General features: G+C 50.1%; 1 protein-coding gene across 1 annotated transcript in view; it reads right to left on the bottom strand.

The window, feature by feature from the left end:
• The window catches only part of TP73 (tumor protein p73), an 81,049-nt gene extending 67,656 nt beyond the window's left edge, over positions 1-13,393 (bottom strand). The window contains exons 1-2 of the mRNA XM_007527240.2: positions 12,947-13,393; positions 1,355-1,472 (exon numbers count right to left, since the gene is read on the bottom strand). The gene's annotated coding sequence lies outside the window, so the exon portion shown is untranslated. The remainder of the gene's footprint in view (positions 1-1,354; positions 1,473-12,946) is intronic.
• Between the last annotated feature and the right edge of the window lie 1,755 nt (positions 13,394-15,148).

Below are 15,148 nucleotides of genomic sequence, written 5' to 3'. Positions count from 1 at the left end.
GGATGCTCTAAAAGGGTAACTTCCTGAGCCACTCACTCACTGTCCCCTTACCCACCCCAATGGACACTATTCCTGAGATCTGTGAAAGCAGATCTCTCATCACAATACAACATTTCTGCATAAAGGGGTACCAAAGCTACTAGTCTTTGCCATCAGCCCTGAGTGACTGTTGCTCCCTTGAGTACCCCATCTCTCCTCTCCACCACAGGAGAACCACCCCCCTCACCATTTATTGACAGTCCATCCTCTTAACTAATCCTGTATGCCATGTCCTCCCCTGGATGCTCATGCTGCCCGACTTCAGCTACACCACACCCCCCACTCCACCCTACTTCATGACCCCCTCAGAGTGGTCTACCCTGCTAATCATGGCCCCACTTCCCTCAGGACTCGTGTTTTCCTGTTACACTAAGAACAGGCTGCCAGCACACCTGCTACAAGGTAACCCTTTTCCCCACACAGCATGAGTCTCCCATTAGTCTTGTTTGAGGAGGGTAGGGTGGAGAGCAGTCCCAGAACCAAAGGTCACATCAGTGTACAGCAGATGCTTAACGGAAACAAGGGCAGAGTGAATCATCAAAGTGGTGTAAGCCAGGAGGGGTCAGGTTTGGGAAATGTCTTGATGGCCCCTGTGGGGAGTGTGGCTTTGGAACTAACACCCTTCACCTTGCCCCCAAGTGATAAGCTCCCACACCTCCTCTTTGGTCTGCTGAGCTTAAGCACACACTCTTTGCCTTCATCACTACCAGTCACCCAAACCAGCCCCTCCACTCATGTCCAGAGACCCTGAGGAGCCCAGCCACACCAGCTGCAAGGCAGAGGCAGGTGGTTCAAGCATGGGGGCTGGGGGAGGGGTCCACAAGGTACCTTGGAAGCTGGCGGTGTAGGTAAGGGGGGCAGGGAGAGCTGGGCTCAGGCACAGGTGGAGAGCAGGGAGAGTTGGTGGGCTCTGGGCTGGCCTCAGGAGGAGGCCCAGAGTGGCATCCCCAATCAGTTTCCTAGATGTATCCTGGGGAGGGCCTGAGCCTTATCTGGTCTCCTTGGCAGGAAAGGGAAGGTGCTTCCTGCAGCTTCAAGGAGGTGGAAGCACACCAGAGCCATGTCTGCCCTCTGTCTTCACAACCCCAAACTCTCACCCTCAACCCAGGACAGATAGTGTAGCTTTTGTCCTGTCAGGGAACCTGCAGATAAAGCTTCCTCAGACTGGCTTGATCACCCCTCTTCTCCCCAGCACTGTTGTCCATATAATAAACAGTGGAGGAAGTAGGAGGGGCACTGTACCTAAGAGCTACTGAGCAGCACAGTGGTGAATGCACCCCCCTTGTTTGTGCCCGAAAAGGAGGGTTGAGCCTACCTTGGCCAAGCCTGGGCTCAGAGGGTCTTGGATCGGGCAGAGGCCCTCAGCTCCTGGCTCCCCTGGTGGGTGGTGGCAGCAGCAGCAACAGCAGCAGCAGCAGCAGCGTCCTGGTCACCTAGGTGATGACATTGGAGCCACTGAAGTAGCATGGCCAGGAGCCTGGGGTAGGCCTGGGCGGAGCATGGCCTGGAGCCTGCCAGTGCTCCCAGCAGTACCCTCTGCAGTGGCCTGGTGACAGGGCCCTGCCCACACTCCCTTGAGAGCTGAGGTGGAGGGGCATGGAGCCAGGATCACAGTCACTGTCTCTTGTGTTTGCTGTGTTTCATTGCTAGAATGCACAAGCACTCACAGAGAGAACAGCACCAGGAATCCAGGAATTCAACCCCAACATCAGTCTCAAGCCAAATTCTACAGTTTCTCTCATTTCACCAGCAATCTGTTGGTAGGTGCTTCCATATTAGGTCTGATCACAGAACTGCTGAGACTCAAAAACTTTTGTCCTACACATGCACATACAGTCACAAGTAGGCATGCAAAAGAGGCACACATACACACGCCACACATGCATGCACACACACACACACACACACGTGCACATGCACACATGTACACAAACACGGCAAGTTCAGATACATTCCCAACATCACACTCTGAATTACCAAGTGTTAAGTTTTAACCCCTGGTCAGAATTTTGAGGGGTCCCCAGGTTTGGGAAACTAACCTCTGTCACTCCTGCTCTCCTCCCCTCTCCTCCATGGACAGCATGCTCATGTCCAGTTCTGAGTGGACACTGCAGGTGGTATTAAGGCTCTGGAGATGGGGGCCCTGGATTGTTGTGTGGCCCAGTGAAACCAACAAAGTCCTTACAAGAGAAAGCAGGAGGACAAGAGGGAAGCAAATTGCCAGGCCCTGCAGAAGGGAGAGAAGTCAGAGCATGGGCCTTAGTGCCTCCAGAAGGCAGAAAAGACAGGAAATCTCCCTTCAGCTGCCACCCCCCCACCCCCAGGAACCAGACCAACAAGGCTGATTTCTGGCTTCTACATCTGAATGAAAATAAGCCTGTCTGGTCTAAGTCAATGAATGTGACAACACATCACAACTGCCACAAGAAAGCAATCCAGCTCTGCATAGCATAAGTCTGTGACTGTCATTTCAGTGGACCACTGGAGCAGGTATTACATGTCCCTTTATGTCAGAGAAGAGAAATACTGCAGTGGGGGAGGGTATCTTGCAGTATAAGCTAGATGAGGAACTAGATGAGGAACAGTGTGCCTAATGATGAAGATATTAACATTCATCTTTCAGGGATGTCAGACACATGTGTGAATGGACATACACCTACACAACACAAGCACATGTGCACATGCTTTTCTATAGGACACTGGCAGGGGAACCTGGTGCTTTCCCCTCCACTTCCTGGGGAGGGCAGAGAGAAGTCAGCACCTGTGAGTGTCACGTGGGCAAAGGGGCCCTTGCTAATGACTGCTCCTGTTGAAAGTGTGAGCCAGCAGTTATGCTCACACTGGCTCCTTCAGCCCGAGAGTGAGTATGCTGAAAACACACACCTCTCAGAGCAACTGTGCCTATGTGTAGTCTGTGTGTAAGGCATAGATGAGGTGTGTGTATATGCATGTGCAGTGAGCAGCATGTGTATATGTGCCCACCTGATGAACACACAGGCAGGTGTGGGCCATTGTGATCACACAGCAGAGTGAACAGAAGTGGAAGGCAGATCTTTCCTGGTCTGGTGAAAAAGAGGTAAATAATCCACTGCGGGGGCCAGGCAGTGGTGCACTGAGTTCAGCGCATATAGTATGAAGTGCAAGGACCCATGCAATGACCCCAGTTCAAGCCCCTGGCTCCCCACCTGCAGGGGCAAAGCTTCACAAGTGGTGAAGCAGGTCTGCAGGTGTCTCTCTTTCTTTCTCCCTCTCTCTTCCCCTCTCCTCTCAACTTCTCTCTGTCCTATCAAAAGAAAAAAAAATGGCCACAGGATCAGTAGATTCATAGTGCAAGCACTGAACCCTAGTAATACCTCCATGGGGAGGTAAAACAAATAAAAAACATTGCAATTCCAAGCAGGGTTGAATATAAAGAACTTCTCTCCTTCACTCCCTCTACAGGCACTTAGGCATTGTCACTCTGTCTTCAGCACTTTTGGCCAAAGTAAGCAGGTCAATGACTTAAGCCTCTGGGAGGTGACCCTTCAGTAACCAGGAAAAGGCCAGGTGACCTGGAAGGGGGACCTTTTCTACCCATTCCCAGGTTGAAATGGGCACATACCACGACCCTGAGTTCTAAGGAGGGCAACCTGACACAACTCTCCCAGTAGTGAGAACAAAGGTCTAAACCAGGAGCATGGTACTCAGGAAGGTTAGAATCCAGAAGGCTGGTTCGCAGATATGAGACTGGAGCTAAGGAGGCTGAACTTCAGCCCTCAAGGCTGGCAGTTCAGAGACACAATCCAAAGACTTAGAGTTAATATAGCCCTGCTCTTCCTCAGCCATCCTTGTGGGAAATGAAAGATAGGTGGGTGGATCTAGAGGGACACTCACAGCTGGCTCTTTGGTCTAAAAGCAGTGACGCAGTGACATCGTGACATCAGAGTATTTAGCGAGTAGTCAGGCAGTCAGGAAAATACTAATGCACAGCTTGTCTTCATACTCAGACATGGTTGGAATGTTCTGCAACACTCTCACTTTGGCCAAGACCCAAGTTCAAATGAATAGGTTCAGAGGTGGACTTCAGGGCCAGGCCTCTGCTCCTCCTGGTGGGGACAAGACCTGAGGGGTCTGTGCAGAAAGAAGCACCATCCAAAATTCCCGTCACTGATGGAACAAGTGACCTCAAGGCTGGAGTTGGAAAACTCTCACCCATTCTCTCCCAGGTCTGGAGGTCAGAGTTCCAAGGAGTCTAGTGGGGTTAAAGTCAAAATGCCTCCCAGGGCTCCTTCTGGACTGTCCCTGCTTCTTTTCCAGCTTCCAGAGGTGCCTGCATCCCTTGGCCCTTGGCCCTTGGCCCATCCTCTGTTGAGTGCATCTCTCCTACCTCTGCTTTTGTAGAGTCTCTTGTCTTGGATTATCACCCCTTACCTCCCTCTTTAAGACCTCTGTGAAGGAACTGGGCTTGTTTAGACACTGTAGGAGCCTTGACTTTATCCATCACAGTCTCTCTGCCCAGTGAGATGAGGATCGCAGGCCCTCACGGTTGGGAGGTAAGGCCTTTCTATGAATATGAGCTTTCTGTGCAGAACCAGCTGATGTCACTCAGGTCTTTAAGCAGAATCCCAGCTTTATACTATGGACACAGGAGCCCGGGGTCCAGATTGACTCATTTCTCAGGTTGAACAGAACAGGCCTCATCAGACTGGGAGTATGGACCGACCAGTCAACGCCCATGTTCAGCGGGGAAGCAATTACAGAAGCCAGACCTTCTACCTTCTGCAACCCACAATGACCCTGGGTCCATGCTCCCAGAGGGATAGAGAATGGGAAAGCTATCGGGGGAGGGGGTGGGATATGGAGATTGGGCGGTGGGAATTGTGTGGGGTTGTACCCCTCCTACCCTATGGTTTTGTGAATTAATCCTTTCTTAAATAAAAAAAATAAAAAAAAAATAAAAAAAAGAACAGGCCACAGAGATCTGGCATTACCCATGGATGCATGGCAGGAGGAGGGGCTCAGTGGGGGCTTTTAGAGAGACTTATCTTTTCCAGGACACTCAAGATGTGCTGCATTGCCAACAACTCTCCTTGTTAGAGGAGTCCCTGGACATGTGACTCAAAGTCAGACAACAGACACATCCCAGGGAATATGGGACACTGTCTTGGGCAAAGGCTGTTGGTTCCTCTGGTCTTCTGGAGCAGAGCAGAGTAGAGTAAGTAGCAAGTGTTCAATAATAAATAGCAAGTGGATGGGCAGTGACACACCTGATAGGCACATACATTATTGCATGCAGGGACTTGGGTTCAAGCCCCTAGCCCCTACCTGCAAGGGGAAGTTTCAGGAGTGATGAAACAATACTGTAGTCTATGCCCCCCTCCTCTGTGCCTCTTTTTCTCCTTCCCTTCTTATCTCCCCCTTGCCTCTCAGTTTCTATCTCTATTCAAAATAAATAAATAATTTAAAATAAAATCTGAGTTCCAGGCTAGAGAGATAGCTCACCAGGTAGGGTATATATCTTGCTGTGCCCAGACTGGAGCCCTGACACCATGTGGACTAAGGCACAGAGAAAACTCTGGTGTTGTGTTCCCACTATTTCTATCTCCCATTCCTTTCTATGAAAAAGCTGCTCAAAGGAGTGAAATTGTGTATGCACAAGGTCCCAGCTCCATAAACAAATAAATAAATACTCTTAATTTTGAAACACCATGGGTCCGGGTGTATAGAATAAAAGAAGATGGGTCTATGGTCAGCTTGGACCATCAGGTAAGGAGGACATGCCTTGGTTGAAAGCCACATTTGACTCTGTGAAGCCCCAGAGGAGCTGTAGACAGCCTAGCTGTGAAACATTCCTTGGGGTGGCACTACTAGGACCACCTTGCACTTAGCTATCTACTTCATCCACATCCTATCTCCATGAGGCATAGAGTTCTCCCTCCTCAAACAAAAGCCAAATTCTGAGGAGATCAGGAGCTAGGTAGTGATACACCTGCATCAGCATACATGTTACAATATGTAAGGACCCAGGTTCAAGTCCCCAGTCCCCACCTGCAGGAGGAAAGCTTTACAAGTGGTGAAGCAGGGCTGCAGGTGTCACTCTCTCTCCATCTCTATCTCCCCTTCCTCTCTCAATGTCTGGCTGTCTCTATCAAATAAATAAATAAAAATAATAATAAATATTACAAAAAAAAAGAATAAGCAGTAGATCTGCTGTGGATCTGAGCCGACTTCTGACTGACTTCAAAGTTGGTTAGCCTCAGCCACTATGTGGATTCGTGTTAATGAAACAACCACTGTTGAATAGAACCAAACTCAAAAAGTACAAATAGGTTTAGGAGGGCAAAGCAGGTCTCCTATTTGCTCCACCATCACCAGGCCCCACCCCTACTCTCCTCAGACCACCTCTCTCTGAATCTCTAACCACCCCAGGAACACACTATCATTACCTCCATAAGGGTGAATCTGTCAGCAGGAGAAGGGGGTGGGGGGAAGTCAGAGAATTACCTCAACAGAGGAGGGAAAGGGACAATTGGCAACTTGAGTTTGGGAGGTGGGGGTGGGGGGAGTGAGATCAGTTCATAATGCCACAGGTCAGATAGCCCCCAAACTATTTTTTTAATATTTATTTATTCCCTTTTGTTGCCCTAGTTTTTTTTTTATTGTTGTTGTAGTTGTAATTGATGTTGTCATTAGATGGGACAGAGAGAAATGGAGAGAGGAGGGGAAGACAGAGAGGGGGAGAGAAAGATAGACACCTGTAGACCTGCTTCACCGCCTGTGAATTGACTCCCTTGCAGGTGAGGAACTGGGGGCTTGAACTGGGATCCTTACGCTGGTCCTTGCGCTTTGTGCCATCTGCACGTAACCTGCTGCGCTACTGCCCCCAAACTCTTAAAAGCAGTCAGCCAGGGTTACTCACAATCACACACCCCACTCACAAGCTGTTCTTGTTTCCCCAAGTATACTCCACAAATTACTCTGCCTGTCCACTTTGCTGTTGAAAGCACTCTGTTATTCTAATACCTTAAAAAAAAAAAAACTAGATGAAGATTAGTCACTGTTGTTGGAATTGCATTGACCTCAATTTTCCAATTGTCTATTTTACTATTTTTATCAGAATTCATTATTTTCATATTAATCCAATTAGTGTCCTGTTTACCAATACCTCATTTTTTAATTTGCAGCTTCATTCTAAAAGCTCTGGGTAACTTTCACAACTTGATTTCTCCTCCCTCATTACTGCCAAATAATTAGCCAAGATGAGTCCCTGATCAAAAATTAAGAAGCCAGAAACAAGTTGGAGCACGCCTCACTCAAAGAGGAGTGGGAGAAAAGAAGATGGGAGGCTCTCCTAATTATGGGGTTTGTTGGGAGTCCCTGGCTGCGGGAAGCTACGAATCTAAAAGTAAAGGGGGAGCCTGGGTTAATCAGGAGTGCTGGGTCATAGCACAAGCAGCAGATCCTCTTTTACATGCTAATCACTAGTTGTATTTTGAAGGGAAGGCTCCAAATTTGCATTGCGCATTGTGTAAAGAAGAGAGCTGATGGTAGGGGCAGCCTGGCACAGGAATGATTTATTTTGTTTACTTGACCCTGCTGGGCCAGGACATCAAGAGCTTTTAAACTGGGATTACTAGTCACTGTCACTTCATGGTTGGGGGGAGGGGTAGGGGGTAGGACCTTTACTGAACCTAGGGGTCTTCCCCCTCTTCCATTCTGCCCCCCAGCCCTTGTTTATTTTATTTTATTTTATTTTATTTTATTTTATTTTATTTATTCCCTTTTGTTGCCCTTGTTGTTTTATTGTTGTAGCTATTATTGTTGTTGTCGTTGTTGGATAGGACAGAGAGAAATGGAGAGAGGAGGGGAAGACAGAGAGGAGGAGAGAAAGATAGACACCTGCTAAACCAGAAACTCAAAGTGTGCAAGAGCACCCTAGTTTAGAAGGTAGACACCACCCAGGAGAACCTTGACATCAGGGAAATCACCCCCTAGTCTTGCTCAACCAAGCCCAAGGTAACACTTAAAAATCTCATGAAGAGAGGAGTCTGGCGCAGTAGTGCGGTGGGTTAAGTGCAGGTGGTACAAAGTGCAAGGATAGGGAGTCGGCGGTAGCGCAGTGGGTTAAGCGCACGTGGCGCAAAGCTCAAAGTGCAAGGACTGGCGTAAGGGTCCCAATTCAAGCCCCTGGCTCCCCACTTGCAGGGGGTCGCTTCACAAGCGGTGAAGCAGGTCTGCAGGTGTCTATTTTTCTCTCCCCCTCTCTGTCTCCCTCTCCTCTCTCTTTTTCTTCCTGTCCTATCCAATGAGACGATGACACCAATAATAGCTACAACAATAAAACAACAAGGACAACAAAAGGGAATAAATAAATAAATAAATAAATATTTTTAAAAATCTCATGAAGAGGACTGGGGAAGATAGCCTAGGGGTTATTAAAATAAAATAAAATAAAATAAAATAAAATAAAACCTTTACTGCCTAAGGCACCAAGGCTCCCAGGTTAAGTTCCCAGCACCACCATAAATGAGAGATGAGCAGTGTTCTGGTATTTTAAGTGTTCACCTGGTAACACAGACATGTTACCATGAGCAAGCACCTGGGTTCAAGCTGCTAGTCCCCAGCTGTATGAAGGAAGCTTCATGAGCAGTGGAACAGTGTTGCAAACATCTCTTCTTTCCTGTCTTTCTCATCCTATTATTCTCTATGTGCAGGGAATAGTGGAGCTGTGTGGGCACCAATCCCCACTGATAGCCCTGCTGGGGGGAAAAAGATCCTAGGTTATCAGGCAGGGTGCTTGTTTGAAGGATCCAGTGCAACATAGACATCCTCCCAGCCAGGAGGAACTACCTGCCCAATTAGCCAGAGGTGTCCCTAGATGCTGCCCACCTCCCACCCCCCCAGAGCCTGGCACTTGTGAGCAGCAGGTGAACAATTAGAACCCCTGCCACTCCCACAGGCACCCAGGACCTCAGGGAGTGATTCACCAGCTGCTGCTGGTTGGGGACAAACTAGGCAGGCTTTCCCAGGTACAGACAGCCACCTAGGTGAGATTAAAAGAGAGATGCCCAAGCTTCCAGGGGCACCTGGGCTGGTAGGAGGGCAGGACGGGTTCTGCCTGGGTACTTTATGCTTTAGGAGGGGGGATGGCGATGAGAGTGGGCAAAGGGCTGGGGACCAGCCTTATCTTTGGTAGCCAGGCATTCTGTGGTGTGTTCCCAGGAGAGCTCAAGAGGTGGAGGAGGGGGGAAACCTGCCCCTGAGAGGGCTCCTACTGGTACTTTGTAGGGATGGTCCATGACCACCCTCCCTCCCGGCCAGAGACTAGAGGGGTCAAGGGAGGTACCCCTGGGACAAAAAAGGGACTGCTTCTGGAGGGTTCTGCTGGGGACCAGGAGGGGACAGGCAGGCATCCAAAGCAGATCTCAGAAAAGCAGGTCTCAGGGCTGTAGAGCAGACATATCTTGCAAGGGTCTGTAACTTGGACACTTAGAGAACCCTGGATTTCAAATCAGGTTCTTGAAAAGTGAGCCCCAAGACAGAACGGCCCTCAGACATCAGAGTTGAGTGGAGTACAGGTACTACCAGCCCAGCCCCCAGCCACCTCCACTCTTTAGCTGGGTTGTAGATGCAAGGGTGAGTCATAACGACCAGCTCAGAGTCACTACTGGGCCAAAGTAAGCCACTGCAGATGTTCAAGAAACAGTTGTTGTTGGGGGTGGGGGCAGGTTGCTGGCCAAGTGGTGGTGCACATATTACCATGTGCAGTGACCTGTAGGAGGGGACACATCATGAGTGGAGAAGCAGTTCTGTAGGTGTCTATCTGTCTCTCTCCCTGTCTCCCTCTCCCTTCTCAGTTTCCCTTTGTCCTATGAAATTAAAAAAAAAAAAATAGGCCGCTAAGAGTGGTGGATTCATAGTGCCAGTACTGAGCCAGAAGATGAGGAGGAGAAAGAAGGCAGGAAGGAAGAAAGGAAGGAAGGAAGAAAAAAAGGAAAGACAGAAAGAGAGAGAAATAAAGAAAGGAAAAAAGGAAAGAAAGAGAGAGAGAAAGGAAGGAAGGAAAAAAGGAAAGAGAGAGAGAGAGAAAGAAAGAAAGAAAGGAAAAAAGAGAAAGAAAGAAAGAAAGAAAGAAAGGAAGAAAGAAAGAAAGAAAGAAAGAAAGAAAGAAAGAAAGAAAGAAAGGGGGTATTTGGCTGAACATCTGTTTCCTCCCTTTGGTTCTCTGATACTGGAGAGGAGCTCCAGGAAAAGAAAGTACTTGCAGCCAATGAGATGGCACAGAAGCTAAGGCGTTGGACTTAAAATCATAAGGACTTGAGTTCTAGCCAAGGCACTGCATGTGCCAGGCTGGTACCCTGGTGTGTTCTCTCTCTCTCTCTCTCTCTCTCTCTCTCTCTCTCTCATTCTCTCTCATAAAAACATGTTTAACATGAAAGAGAGAAAGGAAGAAAGGAAAGAGATCAGCAAGATAGCCTAGTGGTTATACAAAAGACTTCCATGCCTGAGGCCCCAAGGTCTCAGATATACCCCCCACACACACACACCAAAGCCAGAGCTGAGCAGCAGTCAGGTAAAAAAACAAAACAAAAAAATTAAAAAGTAAAGAAATCTCTTTAGATATGCATATCTTGTTCGAAAAGTGGACTCACTCAGAGTAGGCAAACAGAAATTTATGACCATGTGCAGTGTAGTGATCTTGAACTTGAACCCTAAGGAGAGCACAAGGTGCTCTTCTATTAACCAGAATCAATTCACCTTTGCATAACACACAGAGAAAGTGCTTTCCAGGAGCCTTACATCACCTACTTAAGAAGGCAAACCTAAAAAAGAAAATACATCAATTGCTTTTATAGTTAGTTACAGATAATTTTTCTGTATTTGCTGGAGAAATTGGCACAGGACATGGAAGCAATTGGGGATAAAACCCATTGAAGTGACAGGACTTTGTCATCCAGGTAAAAGCAGCATGGCAAGGAAAGCAGGAATTATTTAATCATTCGTATTAGTTTTCCTTTTGCTATTTAAATCATAAAAAATAAAATGTTTTAAAATAGCAGATCAGTACTGCCACCAAAATTCTCAAATTGGAAATGTTTGTGTCCTCCCTTTTTAGGGGGCTCCTTCAAGAAAACATACCTTTGAAACATATTGCTGGTTATTTTTAAACCCCCAATTTCTCACAGATGCAATATCCTTTATGAAAGCATCGAGAGCCCAAATTATTCTTGAATTTGGTGCCCGGAAACTATCTCATCTAGATGAACAAGAACTTTCCTTTGACTTCCAATGCAAAGATTTCACTTCTGCATTTGGTGTGTGTGTGTGTGGGGGGGTGAATACAGACAGGACTACCACCACATTCTCTCCCATTTTAGCTGTGTTTGTGTGCATGTGCTCACTATTAATACTGATAAATCTATTCTCAGATGTGGGTGGGGCAATCTTTAAATATGTTTTCCACGAGGCTTCCTGAGACAGACACCATTAACCTGCTCGGTACCTGGTGGCTGGTAGCTAGCAGGGAGTGGCACTCCCACCTGCTTTAGGGGTGTATCCCTGTGGGTGCAGTGGCTCAAACTGCTTTACATCTACATCTAATATGCTGTTCTCTCCATTCTTTGGGAAGGGGGAACTACTACCAACTTTCTTTATAAATGGGTAAACTGAGGCCCAGAGAGGATAAGAATACTGTCTGAGAAAATGGTGTCAGACCCATTTTCTCAGAAAATTTTCTCAAAAACCAAAACATCGAGTTGGGTGGTTAAGTGCAGGTGGTGAAAAGCGCAAGGACCAGCATAAGGATCTGGTTCGAGCCCCAGCTCCCCACCTGCAGGAGAGTCGCTTCACAGGCGGTTGAAGCAGGTCTGCAGGTGTCTTTCTCTCCACCTCTCTGCCTTCCCCTCCTCTCTCCATTTCTTTCTGTCCTATCTAACTAACAACGATGACATCAATAACTACAACAACAATAAAAAACAACAAAGGCAACAAAAGGGAAAATAAATAAATATTTTAAAAAATTTTTAAAAACACCAAAACATCAGCAAACAAAACCAAACTGTTGTATGGAACAGCCCTCTGATGCCCAGTTATTTCACAAACAAGCTACAGTACCCTTCAACCAAATGGCCCCAGGTTAGAAGTCAGCATGCTATTTTCCTAGTTCTTCACCGGTAAACACTGGCTTACCTCGTCTATTTAGACCTGCACAAACTCTGTGTAGCATGCTTAGGGGCTAGACAGAAATCTAAGTTGAGGAAGGTTGTAATAATAGCCCCTTTTAGTGTCAAAGCTAAAAGGAAAGCAGCTGCAGGACAAGAAAGGCAAGAGCCAGAAAGAACACGTGAGCCCAGGGGTCTCTAATTTCTCTACCTGGTCAGACTCAGGGGACAGGCAGGACAGCCCTAGCCAACTCAGAGTCACTCGGAGGTGCCCCCTCTGTGGTTCCTGGGTGACCAATATCAGCCTAACCATTACTGCCTGATCTCCTGGTCCAAGAGGACCCTGGCCTCACTCAGCTCTGCGGGGTGGGGTGGGGCTAACACTTCGGAATAGATACCGGTCTCTTGGGTTGGAGGTGGGGAAGCTGTCACCAATACACTCCCAACTTGCACTGGCACCTGCACCATCACAGAGCCTGTTCCTGAGATCTCATTCCCATTTACGTCTCGCCCTCCTGGGAGTGCAGAGAGGGGGCAGAGGAAGAAGGGACTTCCAAGAACCCCAACGAGACCGCTCTGTGACCCCTCTCCCCCAACTAAAGAACCCTGCATCTCTTCGTGGGCTCCACTAGGGCCGATTCACTGCCTCCTCCCCTTGCACAGAATCCCAGAGCCGGTGGGGTGGGGAGAGAGCCAGTGTCATCCCCTTTCCCTGAGCCAGCAAGGTCTCTCCCTCTGCAGGCTCCCGAAGGCCCAGCGATGCCTACCTGGTGCCGTCGGGGCCCCGGGCATGGACGCGCGGCCTGGCGCTGGCTCAGCCTGGCCCGGAGAGCCCTCTGTGGGCGCGTGGCAGTCGCGGGCCGAGAGACCGGTGAAGCCGGGCGGCCTCGGGCGGGGAGGCAGGGCGGGCGGCGGGCCGCCGAGGCGAGTTATATGGGCGCGGGGAGGGGAGGCGCTGCGGGGAGGGGTGGCCGCGGAGTTAGCGCCTTCCGCAGCCGGCCGCGCGGGAAGGTAGCGCGGGCCGCTCAGCCCGCGCTGGAGAAGGGCTGGCGGCGCGGTTAGGCCGGGACCCGGGTTGCCGCGCGGCGCTCCGCCCCCCCAGCTGGCCGCGTCCGAGTCGGGGTCCCGGGCGCTCTCGCCCCGCCTCCTTCCCGCCGCCTTTTGGCGCGCGTGGCCTCTGTCTGCCCCGGAGTGGCCGCCGACTGGGGCTGCAATCAGGCGACCCTCCAGCCCGCAGGATGGAGCTGAGACCTGGGCCGGGTGTGGGAGCCGGCACCCGCACGGCACACTGCTGGGGACTGGGGCAGCGGGGCAGTGTCGTGGACTCCACTTCCCCTTTTCTTCCAGATTTCGTCCCCAACACCTAGGCCTCTCCCCTCTGCCCCCCACCGGCTCAGTAACCTCCGCCCCGAGTGCTTGGCATCCACGGCGAGGGCAAGAGGCGCAGGGTGCGCGGGCTGCGATAGGGGCGCCCAAAACCGCCACTGAGGGCCACCACACTGGCTGTGACTTGCCGGAGACCAGGGAGATGATCGTGGGCCTATGGCTGAGAGTTGGGGGTAGGGGGATGGAGCCGTTTGCATCCGGATGGCACAAGTCGGGCTCCTCTGCACCAGAGAGTGCACCACCCACACCATTCACCTGCGGAGGTCATCCTTGAGCCCAGCACCACGGGTGCCTCCAGGGATCCCCCCAAGCGCGACTCTCTGGACTCCAATACTTGCGCTTCCCGGGCCAAGGTTGTGTTCTCTGGCTCCCGCATCGTCCCCGGCACCCTGCTCCCTCCCCTGACACTGTCTCCCCAGGTGCTAGATTCGATTTTGCTTTATTTGCATTTGTTTTGTTTTTGCGTTTTAGCGGGTAGGAGGATGGGGTTCATGGCAACCCAATCTGGAATTATTTTTTACTCGCAGAGTTGTTTCAGACTGAGACTTTCCTTTGGTTGAAGACTTTACTCTCCAAGGCAGGGTCCCCAATGGAGGACCATCAGGGGCTCCCGGTGCTACCACCCCTAACCCGGAGCCTCAGCTTGAAAACCCCATTCGCCAGAGGCTCTCGGTGGCAGACACCTGCCATGGGCTGCCTTCTGCTGTTCATAGGCCCCGTTATCTACCTCCACAACAATATCCCGGACAGAATAACGCTCGCATCGGTGTCCAGGACTGGCAAGGATGAGGCAGACCAAGTTCTTTGGCCACAGGCGGTGTGCTCCTGCCCTGGACATCTGACTGACTTTCGCACAGCTTTATGGCTCACTTGCTATTTGCAAGAGGTGGGGTAAGGGACACAAAGTGAGGTCACACATACGGGATAGAAAATACTGACAGGGAGCCCAGCCGTAGTTCAGCGGGTTAAGCGCACGTGGCGGCAAAGCGCAAAGACCGGTGTAAGGATTCCGGTTCCAGCCCCGGCTCCCCACATGTAGGGGGGTCGCTTCACAAGCAGTGAAGCAGGTCTGCAGGTGTCTATCTTTCTCCCTCTCTGTCTTCCCCTCTTCTCTCTGTCCTATCTAACAACAACAGCAATAACAACAAATACAACAACAAGGGCAACAAAAATGGGGGGGGAAATGGAGCCCTGGATTTGTAGTGTAGGCACTGAGCCCCAGCGACAACCCTGGAGGCAAAACAAAAACAAACAAACAAACAAACAAAAACATCACTGACAGGACCAACATTCGTTATTTCGGTAGTTGGAAGCACCCCCGACGGAGCAGCCTCCTGCCCCCCAAGCTGGGCGCGTATAGGTGCTTGGAAGACCCAGAACAAGTCTAGGTTCTCAGAACCCAGTGTCTAGGATCCTGTGCTTCAGAGGCTGGAGGCGCGGGGGCGGAGGGTGGGGTCGTCTGGCAGAAGCCACTTGAATCGCTAGTTAGGCGGAGAGGACCAGCGGTCCCCTATGTATATCGAGGAAGGTTTGTGAAGCTGTCGCGGGTATAAGTGGTTCCTCTCATTTTTGCCGGGGGGCGT

This window comes from Erinaceus europaeus, chromosome 11 (genome assembly GCF_950295315.1).
Source record: "Erinaceus europaeus chromosome 11, mEriEur2.1, whole genome shotgun sequence".
In the NCBI taxonomy this organism is placed as follows: domain Eukaryota; kingdom Metazoa; phylum Chordata; class Mammalia; order Eulipotyphla; family Erinaceidae; genus Erinaceus; species Erinaceus europaeus.
The sequence above is the reverse complement of the archived record's forward strand: the minus strand, read 5'-3'. Positions and strand labels throughout refer to the sequence as shown.